Genomic DNA, 25,220 nt, shown 5'->3' with positions numbered 1-25,220 from the left:
CCACTGTCTGTAACTCCAGTTCCAGAGGGTCTGACAACCTCAAATAGACATATATGTAGGCAAAGCACCAATGAACATTTTAAAAAAATCATAGAAAGTCAAAAGGTGCTGAAAAGTTGTGATTTGCAATGTCAAAATGCTAGAACTCCACCGGGCGTTGGTGGCGCACGCCTTTAATCCCAGCACTCAGGAGGCAGAGGCAGGTGGATCTCTGTGAGTTCGAGGCCAGCCTGGTCTACAAGAGCTAGTGCCAGGACAGCCTCCAAAGCCACAGAGAAACCCTGTCTCGAAAAACCAAAAAAAAAAAAAAAATCCCTTGGAACTGGAGTTACAGGCAGGTCTGAGCCATCTGAAGTGGGTGTTGGAATTCTAATTCTGGTCCTTATGAAGGAGCAGCAAGAGCTCTTAACCGCCAAACCATCTTGGCTTTTTAGGGTTTATGAGAGAAATACCAGGATAGATACTTGGGGTGGGTGCTCTCCTGAGGGGTGAAACCATGAGATAGGCTTCCGAGGAATACCTTTGTAGCAAAATGTTTGCGTGACCACATCTTTTTATTTCCTGGGAAGATTCTGTAAAAATGTGAACCCCAAACTGCTTATTTACAATTAAAATTGTTTTTGGATAGATTCACAACAAAATTTAGCTTAAAGTCAGAGTTCTCATATGCCTCGTGGGGGCCTTCTTTCCTTCTTCCCAAAGATCCGATGGTTTTTTTTTTTTTTTTTTTTTTTTTTGTTTTTTTGTCTGGTGCTGAGGATCCGGTCCCATCACCTCCCACATGCTGGGCAAGGCTCCATACATGCATTTTGGTCCACTTGATTTATATGAAGTTTTCGGGGGAGTATGCAAAGACACGGAAAACAAAAAAGCACTCTGATTTATTAAATCATGGTGAAATAGATTAAGGCACAGGTGTCAAAGTTAAAACTACGTTTCCCAGGGTGCAATGCAGCACGTCACAGAGAAGTATCGGGCATGCGCAAAGGAGTCCTCCGCGCTCGACCGCGCTCATAAGAGAAACAGCGTGTGTGGTTCTTGACGTGCCGCGAACCTTCGAACACAAGTGCGATACTCCCCTGTGAGGAAGCGTTCCAGCGACTCTCCTGTTCCCGCCATCGCAGTTACCAGCGCGACGTGCTTTTTCGCCCCAGACTCGGTAGGTGGGACGGGACCATGGCAAAGCACTTCCAAGCAGCGCGGGAACGAAGGGCCAGCGTTCCTGCCCGGCGCCCGGCTCGCTCAGGCGGCTTCGGAGGAGACGCGCAAGCGCCCTAGACGGGAAGGGGGCGGGGCTGTGGGTGCCTGCGCCCCGGCTCCCTGGGCCTGCGCGTGCGCCTTGCGTCCCTGGCGAGGTGGGAAGCCGCTGGAGCTGGTTTACCTTGGGGCAGGCACCTGGCTAGGGACTCGGCGTGAGAGTGGGCTCCAGACACCTGCACTTTTTGCTGCTTGTTCAAAGCTTATTGGTTTTTTTTTGAGACCGTCTCGCTCAGCCTGGCCTCGAGCTCGCAATCGTCCTGCCCCAGTCCCAAGTGCTGAAATTACAGACTTGAGCCACACATTCCCTAGAGGTGTCCATGTGTTTACACAACAGAGAAACTTCATCCACCCTCCAGCTCACTCACCTGTCAGCTCACACAGGCTTCCTAGGGCGTCGGCTTCTACTCCAGGTAATCCCTGTCTCTTGTCATTCCAGAGAAACAGCTCGACCAAAGCCACCTTGATTTCTAGATCGCCAAGTTCAGTGATGTAGGCTTGGAAATATCCTCTTTCGTTGCCTAAAAGTCCTGCTCCATTTCATTATCTTTAGTGGTTGTACCATCGAAATACATGAACACTTCATCTTGCCTTTCCTTCTGTTCACTCCTTGGGCACTATCTGCTTCACACTTTCAATATAAATAACATTTATTTGGTGCCACTCTCTTTTCTATCTTTTGCTTTTGTTTCCCGAGATAGGATTTCTCTGTATAACAGCCCTTGGCAGTCCTGGAACTCACTCTGTAGACCAGGCTGGCCTTGAACTCACAGGTTTCCACCTGCCTCTGCCTCCCGGGTGCTGGGGTTCAAGGCTTTAGGTTCTACCATTTAGAAGTATTCAGTGTGTGTGTGAAGGCAGTCGTGTACATATGCCGCTTGTGTGGAGGTCAAAAGGACAGCTTTCAGGAGTTGGTCTGTCCTTCCACCGCGTGGGCTTCTAGGATTGAATTCAGGTCTTCAGGCTTGGGGCAAGCACTTGCAGATGCTGGGCTGTCTCGCCGGCCCCTTAGCTCAGTATTCTGTTGTGGCATTCGAATCCACTGGGAAAGACCAAAGACTTGGACTCAATTCAAATTTAGCTTAAATGAGTTTATTCTTACTACTCACAGAGGATGAGCCCCAGGGGCTAAAGGAAGGGTTTATAAAGGTGGCTATCAAAGGTGTACATGGCAGTTACCTATGCAATCCATAGCTGGACAAGGACATTTACAACCTCAGTTGTTCCTCTTTCCCGTTGTACACTAATAAAAAGACCACTTTGTCCCAGTCCCACAGCGAATAGCAAGTGAACAAAAGCAGGAAGCAAAGATAGGGCACGTAAGGGATGCCTGGTACCATAGGAAGTTTCTTTGGCTATCACAGGGGAGTTATGTATAAATATTACATAGGTCTGCACACTCTGGGGGAAGTGTCACTAATTGACTGGGATAGCACAGGCAATAACACAATGCCATTAGGTTAATAGTGGCTTTCACATCCCCATAATTCTACCTTGGCCTGAAGATTTATTTTTATGTGTATTTTTAGTATTAATTTAAAATATTTTACTTTTTTTTGGGGGGTTTCGAGACAGGGTTTCTCTGTATTGTTTTGGAAGTTGTTCTGGAACTCCCTCGGTAGACCAGGCTGGCCTCGAACTCACAGAGATTCACCTGCCTCTGCCTACTACTGAGTGCTGGGATTAAAGGCATGCCACACCAACACCCCGGCTATTTTGCAACATTTTATATATATTTTAATTAATTTTTTGAGACTAGTCTCCCTATGTAACTCTACCTGTCCTTGAACTCATGTAGACCAGGCTGGCCTGTAACTCACAGAGATCTGCTTGCCTCTGCCTCCCATTGCTGAGATTAAAGTCATGGACCATTATGCTTGGCAAACATTTTATTTCTCAAAGATTGTTTATTTTATGAATAAGAGTATTTTGCCTGATGTATGTTTATATACCATATGCAGAGACCACAGGAGGTTATTATATCTCCTGAAACTGGAACTAGTCACCATGTGGATGCTGGGAATTGAACCTGTGTTCTCTGGAAGAAGAGCCAGTTTTCTTAACCACTGTGTAGCCCTGGCTGTCCTGTAACTTTGTAACCCAGGCTGACCTCAAGCTTAGAGATTCTGCTCTGACTCCTGAATGCTGGGCTTAAAGGTGCCTGCTACCACCATCCAGCAGCCCTGTGTTCTTTTCAATTGCTACATTGACCATGGGCATGCTGGTGATGTATTCTGTGTAACCATAGTGACAGATGGTCTAGTAGCAGTTTACAGGAGAAAAAATGTTTCTTCCATAATTTCCTTACCTATGGAAAATGCTGAATCGCAACAAAACTTGAATTTAGAGGAAGAGCTGGAATTTGAGCCTTGTAACCAAATCCCAGTTTTACTAGTGTTCCTGAGTTATTGCCATAACTTCTCACTTTTCAGCAGCAAAGAACAGTGCTTTCCCAGGGTCTTGCCCCTGAGCTCATTTGTCCACCCTGAACCTTCTTTCTGGTAGCTCAGTGGCCTTTTCTGAGCTCCTTTTTTCTTAGCCTCTTCCCACTAGTTCTAAGGCTTTTGCAACAGCCTGTAGGTTGACTGTTCTTACATATACCCCGTCATCTCTAATCTAAGATCCTTATTCTACATACTATGATTCTAAATAATACATGATTTTTTTTTTGAACCAGAGTCTTTTCAACCATTTTTACAACCTACACTCTCCTGAGTGACCTGGAACTTGCTTTGTAGACCAGGCTGACCTCAAACACATAGAACCTGCCTTCCTCTTCCTCCAAAGTGCTGGAATTAAAGGAACATGTTACCATGCCTAGCATAACTAGACTTGTTTTCTCTCTCAAGATTTATTTATGTGTATAAGTGTTTTATCTTAATGTATGTATGTGCATCATGTGCATGTCTGGTGCTGTTCGAGACTAGAAGAGAATGTCTGCTCTCTTGGAATTGGTGTTACAGTTGTGAGCCATTGTGTGGGTACGGGAACTGAAGCCAGGTCCTCTGCAAGAGCAGCAAATACTCTTAACTGCTGAGCTGTCTCTCCAGCTCCATAACTAGACTTTATATTTTTTAAAATTTGCATTTTGGGAATGGTTAGGTTTGGACAGGTTCTCATTATTTAATAGCCCCAGTTAAACCTTGAATTCAAATTACTCCTGCCCCTGCCTCCAATGTGTTGGGATTATAGGCATACCATCATGGCTCTTTATTCTTCCTTCCTCTTCCCCCTTCTCCCTCCCCTCCCCTCCCTCCCTCCCTCCCTCCCTCCCTCCCTCCCTCCCTCCCTCCCTTCCTTCCTTCCTTCCTTCCTTTTTTGGATACAGGGTCCTACTATGTAGCTCTGGCAGTCCTGTAACTCAGTATAGATCATAACCCTGAACTCACAGAAATCTGCCTGCCTCTGCCTCTGGAGTCCTGGGACTAAAGGTGTTTGCCACTACACCTAGCTCTTTTTTTTCTGGCACATATTCTTTATGTGAAAATGAGTAATTCTGTGGTACTAAAAATAGTGTTGTAGAGGCTGGAGAGGTGGCTCAGCAGTTAAAAACATTTGTTCTTACAGAGGAGTGGGGGGGTTCTGTTTCCAACACTCACAAGATAGCTAACAAGTGTCTTTAATTCCAGTTCTAGGGAATCTGACACCTCTTCTGACCTCTGAAGACTCCTTCATCCATGTGGTACACATACACATACTCAGGCACACATACAATTAATATTAAAAATAATGTGCTGCAGCACTTGGGAGGCAGAGGCAGGTGGATCTCTGTGAGTTCGAGACCAGCCTGGTCTACAAGAGCTAGTTCCAGGACAGTCTCCAAAGCCACAGAGAAACCCTGTCTCGAAAAACCAAAAAAAAAAAAAAAAAAAAAAAAAATGTGCTGGGCATTGCGGCACATGCCTTTAATTCCAGCACTCAGTAGGCAGAGGCAGGTGGATCTCTTGAGTTTGAGGCTAGCCTGGTCTACTACAGAGCAAGTTCCAGAATAGCCAGGACTACACAGAGAAACCCTGTCTCAACAAACAAAAAATAGTGTCATAAATGTGGAGAAAAAGATTATCTTGCAGACCTTGTTGAAGTCATGTCTCCAAGACTCAAGTTTGTAGGAAAAAGAAGTTGCACTTCCTAGATATTTAAGACCTGTGCTTCCAAGAGTGCAGTTCAGTAATAAAAAGAGATATAACTGAATTTAGAAATGGAAAGGGGGCAGTTTGCCAAAAGAAGATAATATAAATTATCGCTAATCACATGCAAATCAAAGCAACCAGGACCAAAGAAGTAGTAAGGTGGTCGAGCACTTGCCTAGTGTGTGCAGGCCCTGGGTCATCACCAGAGCCTCTGCACTGCACAAAAAAGAGACAGCAGTGAGATACACATCAGACTCACTAGGATGCCTGTAGCAAGAGGACAGCAGTGTATGCTGGCACAGATGCAGACATTCTAGAATCTCCTTAACATGCCACAGCCACTATGAAATAATCTGGCCATTCTTTGAAAGGCCAGACACAAAGTATCCAATAATTCCCCTCTTGTGCATAAACCTGGAAAAATGAAAATGTATGTCAATACAAATCTTGTATAAGCTGTGTCACTGGCTCTTTGGGTGCTGAGTTAGGTGGATTATTTCAGCCCAAAGATTTAAGGGGCCCACAAACATAGTAAACATCTTATCAGAAAACAGACTGGGTGTAGTGCCACACATATGTAAATCCCAGCACTGGAGAGGCTGAGGCAGAGCTGTGGGTTTAAGTTCATTTTGGCTTCATGAATTCAATCTCTGTCCTTACTTGAGCAAATTAACATATTAGCACGTGGTATGTAGCTATTGATCTAGCAAATGCCTTTTTCTCAGTCTGGTCCATAAGGACCACCAGAAGCAACTTGCTTTCTCTTGGCAAGGCCAACAGTATACCTTTGCAGTTTTACCTCAAGATTATATTAACTCTCCAGTCCTGTATCATAACTTAGAGGGGATCTTGATCATCTGACTCTTCTACAGCTTATTACATTGGTTACTATATTGATGATTTTGTGTGCTGATTGGAGAAGGAAATAGCAACCACTTTGAACTCATTGATGGCCCAGATGAGCGTCAGAGGATGGGAAACAAATCCAACCAAAATTCAAGGGCCTTCTACCTCCATGAAGTTCTTAGGAATCCAGTGGTGTGGGGCATGCAGAGATAGTCCTTCCTAAGTGAAGGAGAAGTTATTGGACCTGTCTCCTCCCATCACCAGGAAAGCAGCACAATGTTTATTGGGCTATTTGGATTCTAGAGACAGCACATCCTCACTTGAGAGTGTTACTTTGGCCCATATACTAAGTGACTCAGAAAGCTGCTAGCTTTGAGTGAGGCCTGGAACATTCAATCAAAAGGCAATTTAAGCAGAAGTTTATTTAGAAAAGCAGAACTTAGTAAACTAATCAGCACCCCAAAGAGAGATTGGAGTGGACTCCAAGACAGGGAGCAGACTAAAGGGTTTGTGCTGGAGATTTTAAAGAAGTTTTGAATGGTAGAGAATCCAGGCCCTTTTGATCCTAAGCAGAAAATGCAGTTAAACCTTGTCCCAGTCTTTGTTGCTAGCAGGAACAGGGCAGAAGCAGCCTAGCCTCCTGTGGTCCTGGCGTGAAGCAACTTGATCATAGTTGCATATTGATCAGCTGTATCCTTGCTCGTCCCTGATCAGTTTGCTGTTTCCTACCCTGCGTCTAGTTTCATCTTTGAGCCCTAACTTTCCTTTTAACTCTAAGGTCTGTTTTTACCATATCAATAGGAAAACTGTCTTATTTTTTTTCTACACAATTTTTCATAGGTACATTATTTCCAGTAGCCAAAAAGTGAGCAAAAATCCAATGTCCACAGTTGACAAACTGATAGAATATTGTATTCCAAAATAATGCAATTTTATTCAGCAATACAAAGAAATTAAGTCTCCAGTTTGTGTCCAGACACCACACCAGAACAAAGACTGAGCAGAGACATACATAAACACATCCAGACTCACCAACTGACAGAGAGCAGAGTGTGCCCTCTGAACACTCTACTAGTGAATTGGGCGGTCCCCAGACTTCCCAGACAATGCACCAAATGTAGGGTCCAAGGAAACGTTGAAGGAAGACCCTGGGACTCAAATAGCATGTAAGATCAAAGAGCGTTTATTAATATTCCAGCATGCATGGGAGGTCATTCACCTGTACAAAATGGCAATGACACTGAGAGGAGCATGCAGGTTCTTTTAAGCACAGCTGGGGGAATTCAGGAGTGATTAGGTCATCTCAAACATAATTGGTTAAGCAAACATCAGGTACACTAGCATACATTTAATCAGCTGAAGTTTAGTCTCATCATTTTTGAACATACTTGCACAGCTTGGACAAATTTGAATGTGACCCAGAAGGGGCAGCTGGGTTTGTCCTTGAAACATTGTGAGGTTGGCTCAGGCCTTGTCCCTGAATGCAAGGACATTATGGATAAATGACCCTTTGTGGGAGAGACACCTGTTTCACCCTTCTCAGAGAACTGAAGCCTAAACTCAGTTGTGAGAGTGGGAGAGTTTAACCCCCTACATTCCCCCTCTTGAGCTTGGCTCTATCTTGAATCTTTGAGATGGGTCTAGGGACAGATACTGCAATTTTAGCATCATCAGCTTAATAGTACCCAGACAGGAATTACCATTTAGTTAAGGCATCAATGATATAAGAACCATTAGCAATTAGCAGAAGCAGAAGAGTCAAAGGCCCTGTGATGGTTGACAAGAGTTCCTAATCTAGAAGGAACCTGGAAATCAGAATGGGGATTAGTTGTAATTTTATCTCAGGTCCCATTTTTTGTATTTTTTTTTTTAGTATAGCTAGATTGTAATCCTGAGTGATTTATATTGAAATAATATTTTCTTTCTTTTTTTTTTTAAGACAGGGTTTCTCTGTGTATCTTTGTAGACCAGGCTAGCCTTGAACTCACAGAGATCTGCCTGCCTCTGCTTCCTGAGTGCTGGGATTAAAGGTGTGTGCCACAGCCCAGCAAAATAGTTTTTTAAAGCTATATAATACCTCTTTGTTTCTGTATAAAGAAGGCCAAGTGCTTTATCATATTGTAGAACTATTTTAGTTTATGAGCCTACCAATTGGCAAATCTAAGCTGTAAACAGATGTTTCCTGTCCCGACCTCCTGGCCCCAAATAACTGACTCAGAGGCTGCATATGAATTATAAATGTCAGGCTGATAGCTCAGGCTTATACTAATTAGCTGTTACATTCTTTTCTTTTCTTTCTTTCTTTTTTTTTTTTTTTTTTTTTTTTTTTTGAGACAGGGTTTCTCTATGGCTTTGGAGGCTGTCCTGGAACTAGCTCTTCTAGACCAGGCTGGTCGCAAACTCACAAGAGAACCACCTGCCTGTGCCTCCCAAGGGCTGAGACTAAAGGCGTGTGCCACCACCTCCCGGCAGCTCTTACTCTCTTTATTAACATGGCACATTCATCCCCTGCTCCCTCTGTATCTGGCTGGCAACTCTTGAGTCTGTCCTTTTTCCCATCATCCTTAGTTTGGTCATCCCACCTATGCTGCCTGCCTGGCTACTGGCCAATCAGTGCTTTATTAAATCAATTCAAGTGACAAATCTTTATGTTGTATGAGAGGATTATTCTGCAGCCTTTCCCCCTTTTTGTCTAGTTAAAAAGGAAGGTTTTAAACTTTAACATAATAGATTATATACAACAAGAATAGTTATCAAGTAAGAATTATAGATATAATAGGTAGGCTGTATTTGACACAATTAGAGAAAATATTCTATTATCTGTTTTATCTTTGTGACTCTAAAGTTTTACATCTAATTTGCCTTTCTAATCATAATTAAAACTGTAATTATAACTGTCTAGTCTTCAACTCCATCAGTGACCCCAGAAAGGTGAAATGTAACCTAATGACGGGGACTTCAAGCTTCCTGGGCAGTCACCCAAAGTTCCTCTGTAACATTGGGGCATCTAGCTCTGGCCTATAGGCCTAGCATATCTGACAGACTTTCCTTTGAAGCAGGGAATTTTGAAGGACTGTCCTATCTGGTCTTGGCAAAGTTCAGCAGTCTCCTTTTTTGTGTCCTGCTGGTCCAGTTTGAACAGTAACTGTCAACAGTTGAGGCAAGGGCAGTTTCTTTGCCCATATGACTAGCTTTTACCATAAAGAAAACAAACTCCATACAGTTTCTTTGATGCCTATCCTCTCTGAAGTAGATTGGTGCTGCCAGAAGCAGACATGTCTCACTGTTATGAAAAGCCCTAGGTTATTAAACATATTAAATGCCATATTCTGTAGGTCTTTGAAGTGTTTGAAGACCATCTATCTAATATATCTATGAAAGACCTTGAAAGCATACCTACCTTGACAGTTACAGATGACTAGTAACATGTATTTCTTAATTATATGTTACATTTTTAAATGAACACAATACCTTAAACAAGAATAGAAATATACATATAGTACAACAAAATTAACTTTAAATTTGTATCAATAAACCAAAATCCATACCAATGTAAACTGTTTAAGACTAGGAATTGCTTATTTAGTTTAAAAGTAGGTTCAATAATCTTTTTTGTTTGTTTGTTTTTGTTTTTCCAAGTTTCTCTGTAGCTTTGGAGCCTGTCCTGGAACTCTTTCTGTAAGGCTTTGAACTCAAAAAGATCTGTCTGCCTCTGCCTCCCAAGTGCTGGGATTAAATTATATATCCCTCCTTTATCTTTTCAGAAAGAGATACTTGAATCTAATCTCCTTTGTTCAGCTTTTTTCCTACTGTCAATAACAACTTGTAAACAACTTCCTAAATAACGACAACCATACATAACCCACTGGACAACCCAAAAGATGCCCACCCCACCTCTTGGAAATGTGGGCATTGCATTCTTAAAATTACTTCCTGTTGTCTGGGAGGTGATGGCGTCTTTACGGGACCATGAAAAAAAGTGGGATTATGTCAAATCCTAGGAGAGCTAGCTGTATCATTTGTTGTCCAGTCTCTGTGTAATGGGAAAGTGTAGGGCTTATCTCAAGTCCTGGCTAGAGTAGTCTGTGAGGCTGGATCATCTCAGCTAGCCACCTTGAAATTGTCCTGAGCAGTTTGTTGTCCAAAGCTGATCTTTGGGTGGTGTTTGTCAGATTAGTGGTGTTACCATAATCTAGGTGGAATTGTCACTGTGGGGCCCCATCCTCCTTTTGGAGACTTCAAAAGTCACTGTTAGACATGGTAATGGTTCACTGCAGAAAACTTAAAACATTTTAAATGTCATATGCAGCAGAACTTGAAAAGGTTAAAGGACCATAATTTGTTATGTACATACAGCTTACAAAAACTTAATACCTAGGTACCTGATAGCAACTCAAATCAAATCCAAAATCATGTACAGAAAGTTAAATGAAGCCCTTTTTCTAGAATTAGTACTCAATATGACCATTAATATAATGACAAAAAGTTTAATAAATATATATACATATAAATCATAAATTTTTAGATATTATTTATACCTTAAGAAAAGTTTTAGCCAGGCGGTGGTGGCGCATGTCTTTAATCCCAGCACTCGGGAGGCAGAGGCAGGTGGATCTCTGTGAGTTTGAGACCAGCCTGGTCTACAATAGCTAGTTCCAGGACAGCCTCCAAAGCCACAGAGAAACCCTGCCTCGAAAAAAAATACCCAAAAACGAAAAGTTTTAAAGAGCTGAATGGTGGTGGTACATGCCTTTAATCCCAGTGTTCAACTTGGGAGGTAGAGCCAGGCCGATCTCTGTGAGTTCAAGGCCAGCCTGGTCTACAGAGTGAGTTCCAGAACAGCCAGGCCTGCTATACAGTGAAACTCTGTCTCAAAAAAGAAAAGAAAAGGAAAAAAAAAAGTTTTAAAGCTGGGTGGTGGTGGTGCACGCCTGTAGTCCCAGCACTCAGGAGGCAGAGGCAGGCAGATCTCTGTGAGTTTAAGACCAGCCTGGTCTACAGAGCTAGTTTTAGGACGGCCTCCAAAGCCACAGAGAAACTCTGTCTAGAAAAACAAAACAAAACAAAACAGAATGTAAATGAAACCAGGTGGCTCTTCTGACATAAGACAGATTTTGATTTTTCTTTTAACAAGCATGCTATGCTCTAACTCCAAAGCCAGCTTTAATCTTTAAGTGAACTGGTATTATAAAAAGATCATTTGCATTACATGTCTGTAGAGAACAACAGAAACAAACATTTTGGAAGATTTATGAAATTTTATCCTCTTGGAAATGTTTGATATACTAATAGGCCAATTTACTCTTTTTTCTTGGGACATTATCATTAGATGATTCATCCTTTTTCTTCAGATGTCTCATTTGACTGGTGATCTTCAGATTCCTTTGCTGAATGCCTTCATTCTCCTGGAAAGACAAAAACAAAACTGTGCCCCAGCCCTAACTTTGGGGAGTTTCCGTTTTGGCAGGTTATATCTGATCAAATGAAAAACCTTTGTTAATCTTAAATTAATTTAGATTGAATGGTCACACTGTTTGAAGAGCTATCATCTCTTCTAATCAAGAGGTCTCTTTTGTTCGAATCTAATCTTTATAATATTTGCTATGATTTCAACTGAAATTTTTGTTTTATCTTCTAAAACTATTCTATCATCCAGAGCAGTATGGTTTTTTTTTTTTAACAATAGGCTTTAGGTTCTTTAATTGCTCTGGAGAGGAGTTTCCCCCATGGTCACAGATTGCAGATGGGGGTCTGCGAGAAGGACCCGCAAGATATTTCCTGATGGCAAAGAGTTACCTTGTCGGTCTCTTATTGATCTATATTCATTGGTTAAATGTCTGCCTTTGCCACACCTTCTGCATACTCCAGAAGGCAAGGACCTTCTGTTTGGATTGTTCCTAGAAGAACATTGTTTCTAGGAACACCCTGCCTGCAATCCTTTTTCAGGTGGCCTTGTTTACCACAATTACAACACTTGACATTTTGATTTTTCTTTAAGCCACTGGAAATTGCCTGTCCTACCCAATTATCATCATGGTTGTATCATTCAATATTGACTGTATCTCAGATCCATTCCTCTATGGGTGGTGAACTTGCCTTTAAAGTCCTAATTATCCTTTTTTATTGTGAATTAGTATTTTCAAAAGCTAAAGATTCAATTAGTATTCTAGATTTGGTATCATTCTATTTACTGCTGAAATTAATCATTGTTTTGAAAAAAAATCAGTGAAGGTTTCTTTTAAACCCTGTATAACTTTAGTAAATGACTCAGTTCTCTTTCCAACTTCTTCAATTCTGCCCCAAGTATTCAAAGCTGCTGCGTGGTATAGAGCCAAGGTGAGGTCATCATATAGAGACTGTCTTTGTGTATCACGATAATCTCCCTCTCCAAGAAGTTGCTCTTGAGAAATTTCAATACCTCTACCCCTACTTTGTTGTTCAATGGTCCTAGCCTCTTCCACTGCAATTGAGGACCAGGTTCCAATACTGCTGTAACTAAGTCTTTCCAGGCTTGTGAAATAATTCTGTTACTAGTTGACCTTGAATTTAACATCTGCTTCACAAAATGTAAATGCATACCATATGAGACTATCGCATCCTCAAATCTCTCCAAATCTAACATTTCTACAGGAATCCAGTCAGCTCATACATAGCCTTAGTCTGTCATTTGGCATCTGTTGCCATAAGGTGACTGGATAAATTAAAGTTGGTTGTTTGATAACCTTGGGCTGTTCCTCTCTAATTTATACTGTAATGGTGAGGTTGGTTCTCCTTTAAATTCCTCTGTCTTTGTCTGAATATGTCTATTATCTGTTTTAGTAAGTTTTTCTAAGACTTGTAACTTATCAGTCAAAATGGCATTATTTTCTCTAGTAATTTTTTTCTAAAGCCTGTATCTTGGCACTCATATCACCAGCTTTTTAAGGGATAAAACAAGAATTATCAAACTGGTAATGTTTATAATTGATATTGTGTAAATCCCAGCTAAGTTAATTATCCCCTCATTTAATTGTTCCATTTTTAAACCATTCATTGTGGAATCCTACAGAGACCTAACTCCCTCCATTGAAATAGTGTTTCCCTTTTTTTTTTTTTAATATGGGAAAAAGCTCTTTTTATAAAACTAATTCCCCCCTTTAAGAATCCCCAGTTGTCTCACCCAGTCTGCTGACGATGACGGTGACATGTGAGGCTAGCTGCCTCTGCGTAGTGTGTCTGAGCAGAGAACACAGGAGGTACACAGCCTGGCTGAGGACAGCTTCAGCTGCTCTCGTGTAACTGAGCTCTACCTGGGCACCAGATGAAGTGTTAATATAATTAACCTAATCAGGTAATATAAAATCTGGAGCCAAATATTGGGGTAAAAACCTGAAAAATCAGAGAAGTAGGGGAGCTGCCACATTGGCTTCCTGCACCTACCATTCCTCCATCCAAAAGGGGACCGAGATCCTCTCTCCTCCCTGCCTTACCACTTCCTGTTTCTTCTCTTGTACAGTCCTCCAGGTCTCTATGGTTATATAGTGCCTAGCTGTGCCCTTTGACTCCAAGCAAGCTTTATTTATCAGAACACAAACAAAATATCACACAATACTGGGCCCATTTTTCTGGTATGTTCATGAACATTATAGGTAACCATTTTGTCCCCTATGTCAGGGAGTTTCCTTTTGACCTAGCATTTCAGCCTATTAAGGACAGGGGCAAGGGATGACATTTTTTTTTCCCCCTGTATCTATTTCCATCTGAAACTGGGGTGTTGTTGTCAGGTCCTAGGAAGGGTGAAAGGCTAGTCAAAGGCTGGGAAAAGGTGCGTTCATCAGAAGCATGTGGTTGTCTGACCAGCTGCAGAGACAGGGAGTAATAACATTGGCCGGACTTGTCCACATCAGCTTTCAGCAATTCATTTGGAGCAGGTGTAGTCAGCAATCGATGTTTGGATGTGTCTGCCAGCCAAGTAGAAACCTGCTGAGACAGATGTAGACTAGGGACAGAAGCAAAACTTTATGAACTTAGAGGAAAATATGTTACATTTGGAACTTTCAGATCATAGCCCTAGTAATTGGGAGGGAGAGGAGTCCCAAGACCAGGAGACAGAGAGACCATCCTCAGGAACAAACAGGAGGGGAAGCTTAGGTTGTACTTATCAATCTGTATTGAAATTCATATTATAGAAAAAGCAGATAGTTGGTGTCTGGAAAACAGCAGGAGTAGACTCACACCTTTGAGACCTAGCAAAAGCTATAGATTTGGGTTAAAAAGCATGAACATTTCCTTAGATCCTCAAATATCCTAGACCTTCATATTTTAAAGCATTTATAGACCTTTAAAACTTGTGTAGACTTTAACCCTTTTTTAATCATTTATCAGAGAGACAAGTAGTTATTACTGAGAACAACCATTGCAAAGCATGCTCCTGTGTATTCTTTAATATGAAGCCTGTGAGCAAGGCAAACATGTCTGCCTTTTCTTACCAAAGACCTTAGCTTTAATTAATGTACTGACAAATGAATGAACAAGGTGGCTGCAGTTTTGGGGAAAAGAGCTGTTAAACTGGCAAGGCAATCATTAGCCTCATTGTCAAACACCATCAGAGATCTGAGAAGGATAAATTTCATCTGAGTAAGCAGAAGTGCAGGCCAAGCAGCTTCTGGGTCCATTAGAAATGGCAGAGACTAGTCTGTTTCCTAGATAGCCATCCCAGGCAGCACCCATCTTCAGCTGCCAGGCCCATAAGGTGAGTTTTTCCTGTGGAGGAGGAACATGGGAAAAACTGATCTTATTTTGCCTAAACAAAGTGAGGCAATCATTTCTTCAGTGTCATGTTTGTCCAGTCTGGGCCAGGATCTGGTGGCACATGTTTCATTGGGACATTTTGTTCAGTGGTCAGTGTTATCAATAATCCAGCTCAATATCTTCTTTGGAGACCTCAGGTTCATTGTTAGGAGCTGGGAGTCTCTATTATAGTAAGCTTTTTTATTAAATAATTTAAATGCCATATTCTTCAGATCTTTGACAGGTTTGAGGACCATTATCTGACAGAGGATGTCCTTCTGTATATATGTTTCTCTTATTGGTTGATGAATAAAACATTGTCCAATAGAGGCAGGAAGATAGGCAGGGCTGGGAGACAAAGAGAATTCTGGGAAAGGTAAGATAGAAGCACCGAAAAGAGTCGCCATGTGGAGACCAGGAGGAGAGGCCGCACCAGGCATTCTCTGGTTAGATAAGGCCATGTAAAAATACATTGATTAGTAGTTATGGGTTAATTAAGACAGAGCTAGCCAATAAGAAGCCCTATTCATCAGCCAACAGATTTGTAATTAATATAGTGTCTGTGTGTTCATTTGGGAAGGACCTGGAGGGACAAGAAAACTCAGCAACAATTATATATTAAATATATCCAAGCTAAACAATCCTAGGCTTAATCTTGAAAATATATCTAAATTTGGTAGCAAAACCAGGCTAACATGTTACCCTGTAGATAACATTAGTCAAATGGGCTTCTCAGGTCCTGTTTTTATCCTATAAGCATTATTATCCATAGATACAAGTATATTCTTATATATTACAGGAGTAGTTAGACTGAAGTTTTTATTTATAGACCACAGATATCATGTTGAAAATTTTTAAGAAACAGGTTAAGAAACTCTGAATAACTAAGAACTTTAGTCCTGCCCTTTCATAGAAGGCCAATCATATAGAACCTTGCAACCCAGAGGGCTGTGACATGATCAATTATTAACCTGTATTTTAAATTATGCATTATATTTTAAATAAGTTGTATAAGTAAAATACCATAGACAAGAGTAGAAATATATAGCAAAAATAACCTTAAATTTGTATCAACACATTAAAACCTGTACCAACCTGAAATATTTGAGAGTAGTTTTTTTTAACCATAACTAATAATAATTTGTAACTAATCCCCTTAATGGTGACAAATATTTGTAACCACTAAATGTAAATGACCACAAAACATCTATCTAATCTGTCCTGTAGTTTTCCTTGGCTTTCTCCCTCATGTCTGTAGCCAAAATTCTCAGGAGGTTTCTCCCAGTCAAGTCTAATCTTTATTAATTTTGAGGAAAACTATATTTTCCCCCCCTCTGGAAACAAAACCTAATTTTTCCCAAACATTTTAAAAAAATTTTTATTCTGAAGCCAAGACATCCTAAAGTATATAGGCTGGTTTAATTCAGCAGTTTCTTAGTGTCAGGACAGGAAAGGGCTAAGGTAGGAAAGTAGCCACAGAAAAGACCTTGGTGGAGAGAGGTGTTATCACAAGGCTATAAATTATATCAAAAGTGAAGAATTTGGCTTAGGAAGGGAGCAGGAGCTGTGGCTGCATGGGCAGTGTGGCAGCTGGTGGGCACAGAGCACCTGGCAATCAGTATTCCTGCGTAAGATCATTAGATTTCCTGGCCGAATAATTAACCTCAGACTCTCTGCTTAATGCACCAGATGTGACTGAACTAAGTCCAGGGGAGGGTAGAGCTCACTGCCTGCTTCATGATATCTTCCAAGAACACAAAAGAGGCTGAAGGGGCTGCTGGGTTTGTCCTTGATACGTGGTGAGGCTGGCTCAGGCCTTGTCCCTGAATGCAAGGGCATTGTGGATAAATAGCCCTTTGTAGGAGAGAATCCTGTTTCACCCTTCTCAGAGAACTGAAAGGTAAACTCAATTGTGAAAATGGGGGAGTTTAACCCCTTCAGTAGGCAAAGCTTAAAAACAAAACAGAGTAGATGAGTTTTTTAAGTTTTATTTATTTATATATCTTTTTAGGTATCACTGCTCTGTCTGCATGTATCCCTGCAGGCCAGAAGAGGGTATCACATCTCATTTCAGATGGTTGTGAGCCACCATGTGGTTTCTGGGAATTGAACTCAGGACCTCTGGATGAGTAGCCAGTGCTCTTAACTTCTGAGCCATCTCTCCAGCCCAGGTTATGTATCTTTTTAGCACAGTTTAGTCACTTGACAGAAAAAGTCAGTGCCCTTTAAGAGTCCCTTTCTGTTCTCACTATTCTTTGCCTACTCAGATTTACATACTCTTCATATTTCTTATAAAAAAAAAGCCAGACATAGTATAAATGCTTGTAATCTTAGCACCCTGGAGGTTAAGACCTTCTGTTCATGAATTTGAAGCTAGTTTGGACTACATGATAAGATTTTGTCTCAAAACAATAATACAAAATAAAATAAGCCTGTTGTGACTGCTTTCCTTCCTCCCTCCCTCCCTCTCCCTTCCTTCCTTTCTTTCTTTCTTTTTTTTTTTTTTTTTTTTTTTTTTTTTTTGGTTTTACGAGACAGGGTTTCTCTGTATTGTTTTGGAGGCTGTTCTTTTTTCTTTTTTTTTAAGGAAGGATCTTGCTATGCAGCCCTGGTTGGCCTGAAACTCAATAGGCCAGGCTGGCTTCAAACAGATCCACTTGTCTCTGCCTCCTGAGTGCTGGGATTAAAAGTGTGTGCTAGCATAACTTGCTAGTATGACTGATTTGTTTTGTTTGAGACAGGGTCTCACTATGTAGCTCTAGCTGGCATGGAACTCAGAGATACACCTCCCTCTGCTTCCAAAGGGCTAGGATTAAATGTGTATGCAACCATACCTGACTGCCACTACTGATTTTTTAAAAAAGATTTATTTATTTTTATGTGCATTGGTGTTTTATCTGCATGTATGTCTGTGTGAGGGTGTCAGATCCCCAAGAACTGATACTTGTGAGCTTCCATGATGCTTGCAGGGGCCAGAGGTGTCAGATTCCTATCTAAGGTGGGTCCTAGGACTCAGACTCATGTCTGCAACAGCATTGACTCTTAACTGCTGGACCATCTCTCTAGCCTGCTTTCTTTTTCTTTAAGATTAAAAAAACCTTTTTGTTATTTATATGCGTGCACGTGTGTGTGTGTGTGTGTGTGTGTGTGTGTGTGTGTGTGTGTGTGTGTGAAAATATGTGCATGTGTTTGTGGTACCTGCAGAACCAGAGAAGGACTTTGGGTCCCCCAGACCTGGAGGTAAAGGTTGTTGTGGTCAGATCCAAAGGTAACTAACTCCATTTCCCCAAATTCCAATAGGCAGGAGGCACCTAGCTATCTGTGGTGCCTATTAGTATACCAAATCCTATGCTGACCTCCAAGATCCCTCGGTATCACAAGTAACTGTTAAACATTTCTGAGTCCATGCTAGCATCCTAGCTCTTCTCCCCTACCCTCAACTCCTGTAGCTAACTCGTTCTCTTTATAACTCTCCCTTTCCCTCTCTTCTTCTCTCTTTCCCTCTTCCCCTCCCTCCCTCCTTTCCTCCTGCTTCTCTCATGGCTGTCTATTGCTTTCTCTCTCTCTGCTCTGGACCCTTCCAGATACCTCTGGCTGTTCCTCTCTCTCATATCTACAACAAAACCTCCTTAATCATACTCGCTAACACCCCTTAAAGAAAAAAAGGGATCTTTGTAGCCCATGCTGCTCTGGAACTCAAAGTTCTTCTATCTCTACCTCCCAAGTACTGGAATTACAAGTGCATACTATAAGGCATCACAAGCATCTTTTGTATTGTTAGTAGTATTGTATTGTCTGAATAATAATGCAATGCTCCCTTTGGTGTGTTCACATGCTGTCCCTTCTTATGTTTCCTTTAGATCTTCTTTGGATTCTTGTGCACATGCTGTGAGATATTGTGGTTTCTTTTCCTTTTTGCAGTACTAGAGTTGAAACCTGGAGTTCTCTCTAGGAAAGCTCACTTGCACTGAATTACATCTGCAGCCTTTTTTACTTTTTATTTTGAGACAGGGTCTCTCTGTGCCCAGGCTAACCTCAAATTCCACATCATTCCTGCCTCGGTCTCCTAAATAGCTAGAATTACAGACAGACATGTACTCAGACATGTACTACTACACTGAGCTTGCCTTGTGATTTTTTCTTAATTTGCTTTTTTTTTTAAAGGGGAGAATGTTATTGATTGTTGGGCATTTATATTACTATAGGTTAGATTTTGGGTTTTTTTGAGCAGGGTCTCACTGTGTGGCTTTGGCTGTCCTGGAACTCAGAGAGATCCATCTGCTTCTGCCTCCTTAGTGCTGGTATTAAAGATGTGCACCACTACTCCTGGCTACACTTGTTTATTTGTTTATTTTAAAACAAGGTCTTGTTAGAGCCCTGAACTAGGAGTCCTCTTGCTTGATCTAGGCACTAAGATCGCAAGTGTGCCCCATACTTAGTTTTACTCTTGACTGTCCCCACAAAGGCCCACATGATAAAGGCTTGGTTGTCCGTGTATAGTGAGGTGGTGGAATCATTAGGAAATAGGCTTGTAATGTACATGTTATTGGTCAGTTGTCATGTGCTGTTTGAGCTTGCTGAGAGGCCGGCCCTGGAATTGCGGTCGGTGCCTCCATTTCAGACCCAAGCGTGTTTGTCTCGCTGTCCACTGAAGTCCCTTGTCTGGGCATGGGCTGGCCTCTGTAGCCCTATGGCAGAGAGAGAAGAGAACAGCTAGAAGGTGAATTGTTCCCTTTGAACCATTCCCTTCACAGACTACTGTTCTAGTACATAAGTGCCCAAAATGGGAACTGTGAGCTGGAGGTTCAGCCGGGAAGCTCATCTGTGAGCGAACCACTCCCTCAGGAACTCCAGCTGACTGCCTCAACTTTCCCCCAGTCAGTTTCCACTAGATGTCCCTTTTGTTTGCTGTCTCAGTTGGACTACTCCAGTCCTCCCTGATGGGTGTTTTGAGAATCTATTGAAGATGTTTGCTGCGTGCTGCTCCAACTTGACAAAGGTCATCTCCAGACTATACAGAATAGATCACCCAGGAAGGAAGAACCAGGGCACACTTGAAAGGGATATTGGGACCTCAACTCCTTCCATGTTTCTGTTTCCGGACTCTCATGAGGTGCCATATGTCTGCCACCATGATATATTGTGCTATCTATCACAAGCCCAGAGCAACACAGCCAAGTGACCATGGACTGACATTCTGAAATTGAGTCAAAATAACCCTTTCCTCCTTGTAAGCTGATTTATATTGGGTATTTTGTCATAGTGATGGAAAGCTGTGTGTCTTTCAGAAAGGTTATTTTCCTGTCATTTGAGTGGGTTTTTGTTCTTTTGGGGGGTTGTTTTTGTTTTTACTCAGATGGTAATCTAAGTCCATCCTTCTGATTTCAGATTTTCAGTTGTCCCAAGCATCACTTACTGACAAAACGTTTTTCCTTATTGAGATATCATTGTGTCTTTGTTGAAAATCAGTCATGGATGTGAAAATTGGTTTTTTTGGTTTTGTTTTTTTTTACTTTCATGTATTTTCTGTGCATGGGTATCTTGTCTGCAGGTAGGTCTGTGCATCACATGTGTGTCTGGTGCCCAAGGAGATCAGAGAAGTCATGGGGTCCCCTGATACTAGCGTTAACAGACAGTTGTGAGCTGCCATGTGGGTGCTAAGGATAGAGTCAGGGTTCCCTGAAAGAACAGCCAGTGCTCTTAACTGCTGAGCCATCTCTCCAGCCCCAACATTGACTTCTTTGATCTCTGTGTTCTGTTTCATTTAGTCTAGATGTTTTTCCCTAGTGCTATCATGCCATCTCAATTACCATTTGAGTACCTGTCCTGGTTTGTTTTTATGATTTTTGTTTGTTTCTATCAACTTGATTCAAGGTAGAGTCATCTAAGAAGGAAACTCAATTGAGAAAATACTTCCATAATACCGGCCTGTGGGTAAACCTGTTGTTGTTTTGTTTTTTAGGTTTTTGAGACAGGGTTTCTCTGCGTAGCTTTGGAACCTATCCTAGAACTCTTTGTAGACCAGGCCAGGCTGGCTTGAAACTCACAGAGATCCCCTGCCTCTGCCTCCTGAGTGCTGGGATTAAAGGTGTGAATCACAAAGGTGTTTTTATTGAGGGTGTTTTTTTTTTTATCATAGTAATAAAACCCTAATTTATGGGTCTGAAGAGATGGCACAGCAGTTAAGAGGTTAAGAGCACCTGCTGCTCTTCAAGAGGTCCTGAGTTCAATTCCCAGCAACCACATAGTGGCTCACAGCCATCTATAGTGGGATCTGATACCATCTTCTGATGTGCAGGTATACATGCAGATAGGGCACTCACATGCATACATACATACATACATACATACATACATACATACATACGAATCCTAACTAAGACAAATTGGCATTAGGAGTGGAGTATTGCTGTGACAGACCTAAGTATATGTTTTCAGGAGGATTGTGGATTTAGGACTGGAAAAGTCGTTGAGTGCTTAGAGCTTAATTGGCTGTTGTGGGGGCTTGGGAGATAAGGAGTTCTGGAGAAATGGAGATGATGGAGGAGGTTTGAGAGTCCCTCAAAGACAGTTTGTGTAATATATTTGAATTAAGACTCTATGGTGTCTGGTCAGCTGGAGCCGAAGAATCAGCTGTGATTAGTAAGGGCATGTGAGCAGACTGGCATGGATATATGTAAGAGAAACTGGCAGACAGGAAGGGAAGCCCTCTGGGTCAGAGAGGTGTAAGGTAGGGGTGAGATGAGAAGGGCTGAAAGGAGCCACAGGTCCTGAGGGAGCCTGGAGCCCAGACAGACACTTTGGTATGCTAATAGGCAACACAGTTAGCCATTTGTCCTGAGTTTCTTGGAGAACTAGCATTCCAACCTTTTTTGTTGACCACAAAAGGTGGCATAATCTCTTCTATACCTGATTCTTAGCTGAAATTGGAGTGTCATATTCAAGCCCAGGAAGAATGCTGGTGGAGGCCCAGAAAGGAGAGAGAAGTATAAGCTGGGGGCATCTGTTTCCATCACTGCCCAGGTCCTGAGAGACACTGGGGACTGACGGGCAGGCCACTTTGGAGCAGTCAGGGGTGTGGGTTCTGAAGCTGCACCTGGAACTGGAGCATGAGGGCAGTTTGGGAGCAGTTTGCACTCTTCGGCTGATGGAAAACTTGCTGGGACAGGTGTAAAGTAGGGACAGAAGTTATAGTTAAGTTGAGGGGAAGATTTTTATCTTGGGTGTACATTTGAAACTTCTAGGAACTCCCTCTGTAGACCAGGCTGGCCTCGAACTCATAGAGATCCGCCTGCTTCTGCCTCTCAAGCGTGGGATTAAAGGTGTGCACCACCACCGCCTGTGGAAAAAAATTTTTTTATGTTTACAAAAAGATACAAGTTTTAGATGTATTAGCATTACCACTGCTAGTAGTCTATACTGAAATCCTCATTGAGTCATAGCAAAAGCTGTGGTTTGGGGTTAAAGCATGGATACTCTTCCCTCTGCCCAGAGGGCTGGGTGTATAGATTGGACAGAGATGCACAGTAAGAAGCACTTGTCAATCTATACTTAGAAGACAACCAAGGAAATTTAATTTTTTGAGCTTGTGGCTTGATAGTCATTGCTTTACCAGGGCTAGATTAATAGCCTATCAGAGCTCCATTGACCAATATTAAAACTCTGAGCTTTAGAAATCTTAGTGAAATCATAGCGTAGGGGGAAAGAAACCTGAGACCTTTCTCATGTCTACATACCTTAAATCACTTCCTCAGACCTTTCTAATTTCCATTCACGTGCTTAGTCACTTTCTTATACCCTCACAACTTAAACTGGCACATCGTCAGACCTTTACTTTCTTAGATTCTCACAGCTTACATAAACTTCAAACTCTTTCTTTCTGTCCAATCAAATGCCATGAACCACAGGCAGTCATTGTAAAGCAAGTTCCTTTAAATAAAGGAATAGTAATGTTGAAACCTGTTTTTGAGTTTCTTTCTTTAGTGTGAAGTCTGTCAACAAGGTAAACTGCCATTCTTAGCAGGAGTCATAGTAGTTCTAGGAAAGGGAGGCCTAATTTTTATATATGAAATGAACTGTCTTAGGGTTTCTACTGCTGTGAAGAGACACCATGACCATGGCAACTCTTATAAAGGAAAACCTTTAACTGGGGTGGTGGTTTACAGTTTCAGAGTCCATTAGCGTCATGGTGAGGAGTATGGTGACTGGGAGTATGGTGCCAAGCAGGCAGACATAGTGCTGAAGAATTCTATATATTGATCTAAAGGCAACAGGAAGTGAACTGCCTCACTGGGTATGGCCTGAGCATATATGAGACCTCAAAACCTGCCTCCACAGTAACACACTTCCTCCTAATAGTGCCACTCCCTTTGGGGACCATTTTCTTTCAGACCACCGCATGGACTAAGCAGGAAACTGCAGCCTGAGGAGGAGTTTGCTTGCATCTGTTAAACTGATAAAGCCACAGTTATCCATCATCACATCTGAGAAGGATAAATTAGAGCCAGAAATATAATCCAAATGGCCTCAGTTGAAATGACAGAGATTTAGCCAGCTACCTGGATGATTAACCTACAGTCCTGGGTGATCTTAATGGCTTTGTTGAAGGCAGAGGTAGCTAGTGTTTGGCTGTTATACAGGACAGCATTCAATCTCCAGCTGCTGCACAGGACAGCATTAGCCTTCAGCTGCCAGACCCAGAAGGTCTTAGTTTTTCCTGTGGAGGAGGAACTTGGAAAAACTGACCTACTTTGATACAGCAGAGTTGAGCAGTCAACCCAACAAATTGTCTACAATTTGGGCAGAGCCCTGGCAGTGGGTGAGGCATGGGGCAGTTCATTTTCTAGTGGTTAGCTTTACCACAATCCAGGTGGAGTCGTCCGTGCCTTGAGGACAACTCCTTTGGAGACCTCGGGGTCACTGCTAGGAGCTGGCATTTCTGTCTACCACAGGAAGCTTTTTTTTTATTAAAACTTTAAACGCCATATTTACTAGATCTCTGAAGAGTTTGGGGACCATTATCTATTAACAAATTTCATACGGCTCACGAGTTTTCTTGTGTTTCTCACACCATCTTTTAAGGATCACTCGCAAGTTTTCTCAGTTTTCACGTGCTGTCTGTTATGGACCTTAGATGTCAACACACCATCTTGTACACATCATGAGAGTTTGGGATCATCTGTTTGTACAGTTGCAGAGGTTGTTGCCTTATGAGAGAATTTGATAATTGAGTGTGCCGTCTTTGGCCATTGATTGAGCTGTCCTGAGACCGAGCCATTTTCAGGAAGACAATGAAGCTTTAATGAAATCTCTGGGTCCAGTGAAGAAGAAAAGGGTCATATAAGGTCCAGGAGGATGTAAGGAACCTAGAGGCCCAGAGCCAATAAGGAAGCAGTGAGACTCCAGGAGGGAACCGAGAGACAGAAGGAGTGATGCTTAAGGAGCTCCACCCGAGAGAGGAGTCCAGTATTGTAGAGGCCCAGGAGGGTGTAAGGAAGAGACAGATCAGGCGGCTCTGAGAGGAAGGCGAGGGAAGGGTCACAGTATAGCAGTGCAGGCCAAGGAGAGCATAGAGAAGCTGCAGAACTTCCAGGAGGGAGCTGGGAGGGAATTCCTGGGCCTATACATTGCAACCCTGTCCCTTGCAACTTGTGTACAATGAACCATCCTTCTTGCTGTCTTGAGAAAAAAAAAATCAAATGTCTAATATTCCATTGTCTCTTAACTGTGGGTTCCCATAAAAAATTTTTAAAAAATTCTTTCAGGGCTGGAGAAATGGCTTAGAGGTTAAGAGCATTGACCACTCTTCTAGAGGACCCGAGTTCAATTTCTAGCAACTACATGGTGGCTCATAGCCATCTATAATGAGATCTCTTCTGGTGTGCAGGCAAACATGCAGACAGAACATTCTATTCAGAATAGATAAATCTTTACATATATGTATATGTGTGTGTGTATATATACATGGATACATATATTCATGATAGACATGGTGGCATTTGTCTTTACTCCCAGCACTCGAGACAAAGGTGGGCAGATTGTTAAGTTTGAGGCCAACATAGTCTATAAAGTGGGTTCCAAGACAGCCAGAACTATACAGAGAAACCTTGTCTCAAAGAAAAAACTTTTTTTAAAGGACTGTGGGACTGTGGTAATATTTTGTTTATGATCTAGAAAATACAGCTTGTCTGAAGACCAGAATGCAAAGTTAGCCACACT

General features: G+C 41.9%; 1 protein-coding gene across 2 annotated transcripts in view; it reads left to right on the top strand.

Moving 5' to 3' along the window:
- The first annotated feature begins 991 nt into the window (after nt 1–991).
- The window catches only part of Sgf29 (SAGA complex associated factor 29), a 37,882-nt gene continuing 13,653 nt past the window's right edge, over nt 992–25,220 (top strand). Inside the window, exon 1 of one of the 2 annotated variants that reach the window (XM_005064417.4) lies at nt 992–1,159. The gene's annotated coding sequence lies outside the window, so the exon portion shown is untranslated. Of the gene's footprint in view, nt 1,160–1,480; nt 1,671–25,220 lie in introns of those variants that run through there. The other variant, XM_040754395.1, reaches the window with a different exon arrangement.

Source organism: Mesocricetus auratus, unplaced genomic scaffold, assembly GCF_017639785.1.
Source record: "Mesocricetus auratus isolate SY011 unplaced genomic scaffold, BCM_Maur_2.0 Super-Scaffold_4256, whole genome shotgun sequence".
Lineage (NCBI taxonomy): Eukaryota > Metazoa > Chordata > Mammalia > Rodentia > Cricetidae > Mesocricetus > Mesocricetus auratus.
Note: the sequence above shows the minus strand (reverse complement) of the source record. Positions and strands in the feature narration are given on the sequence as shown.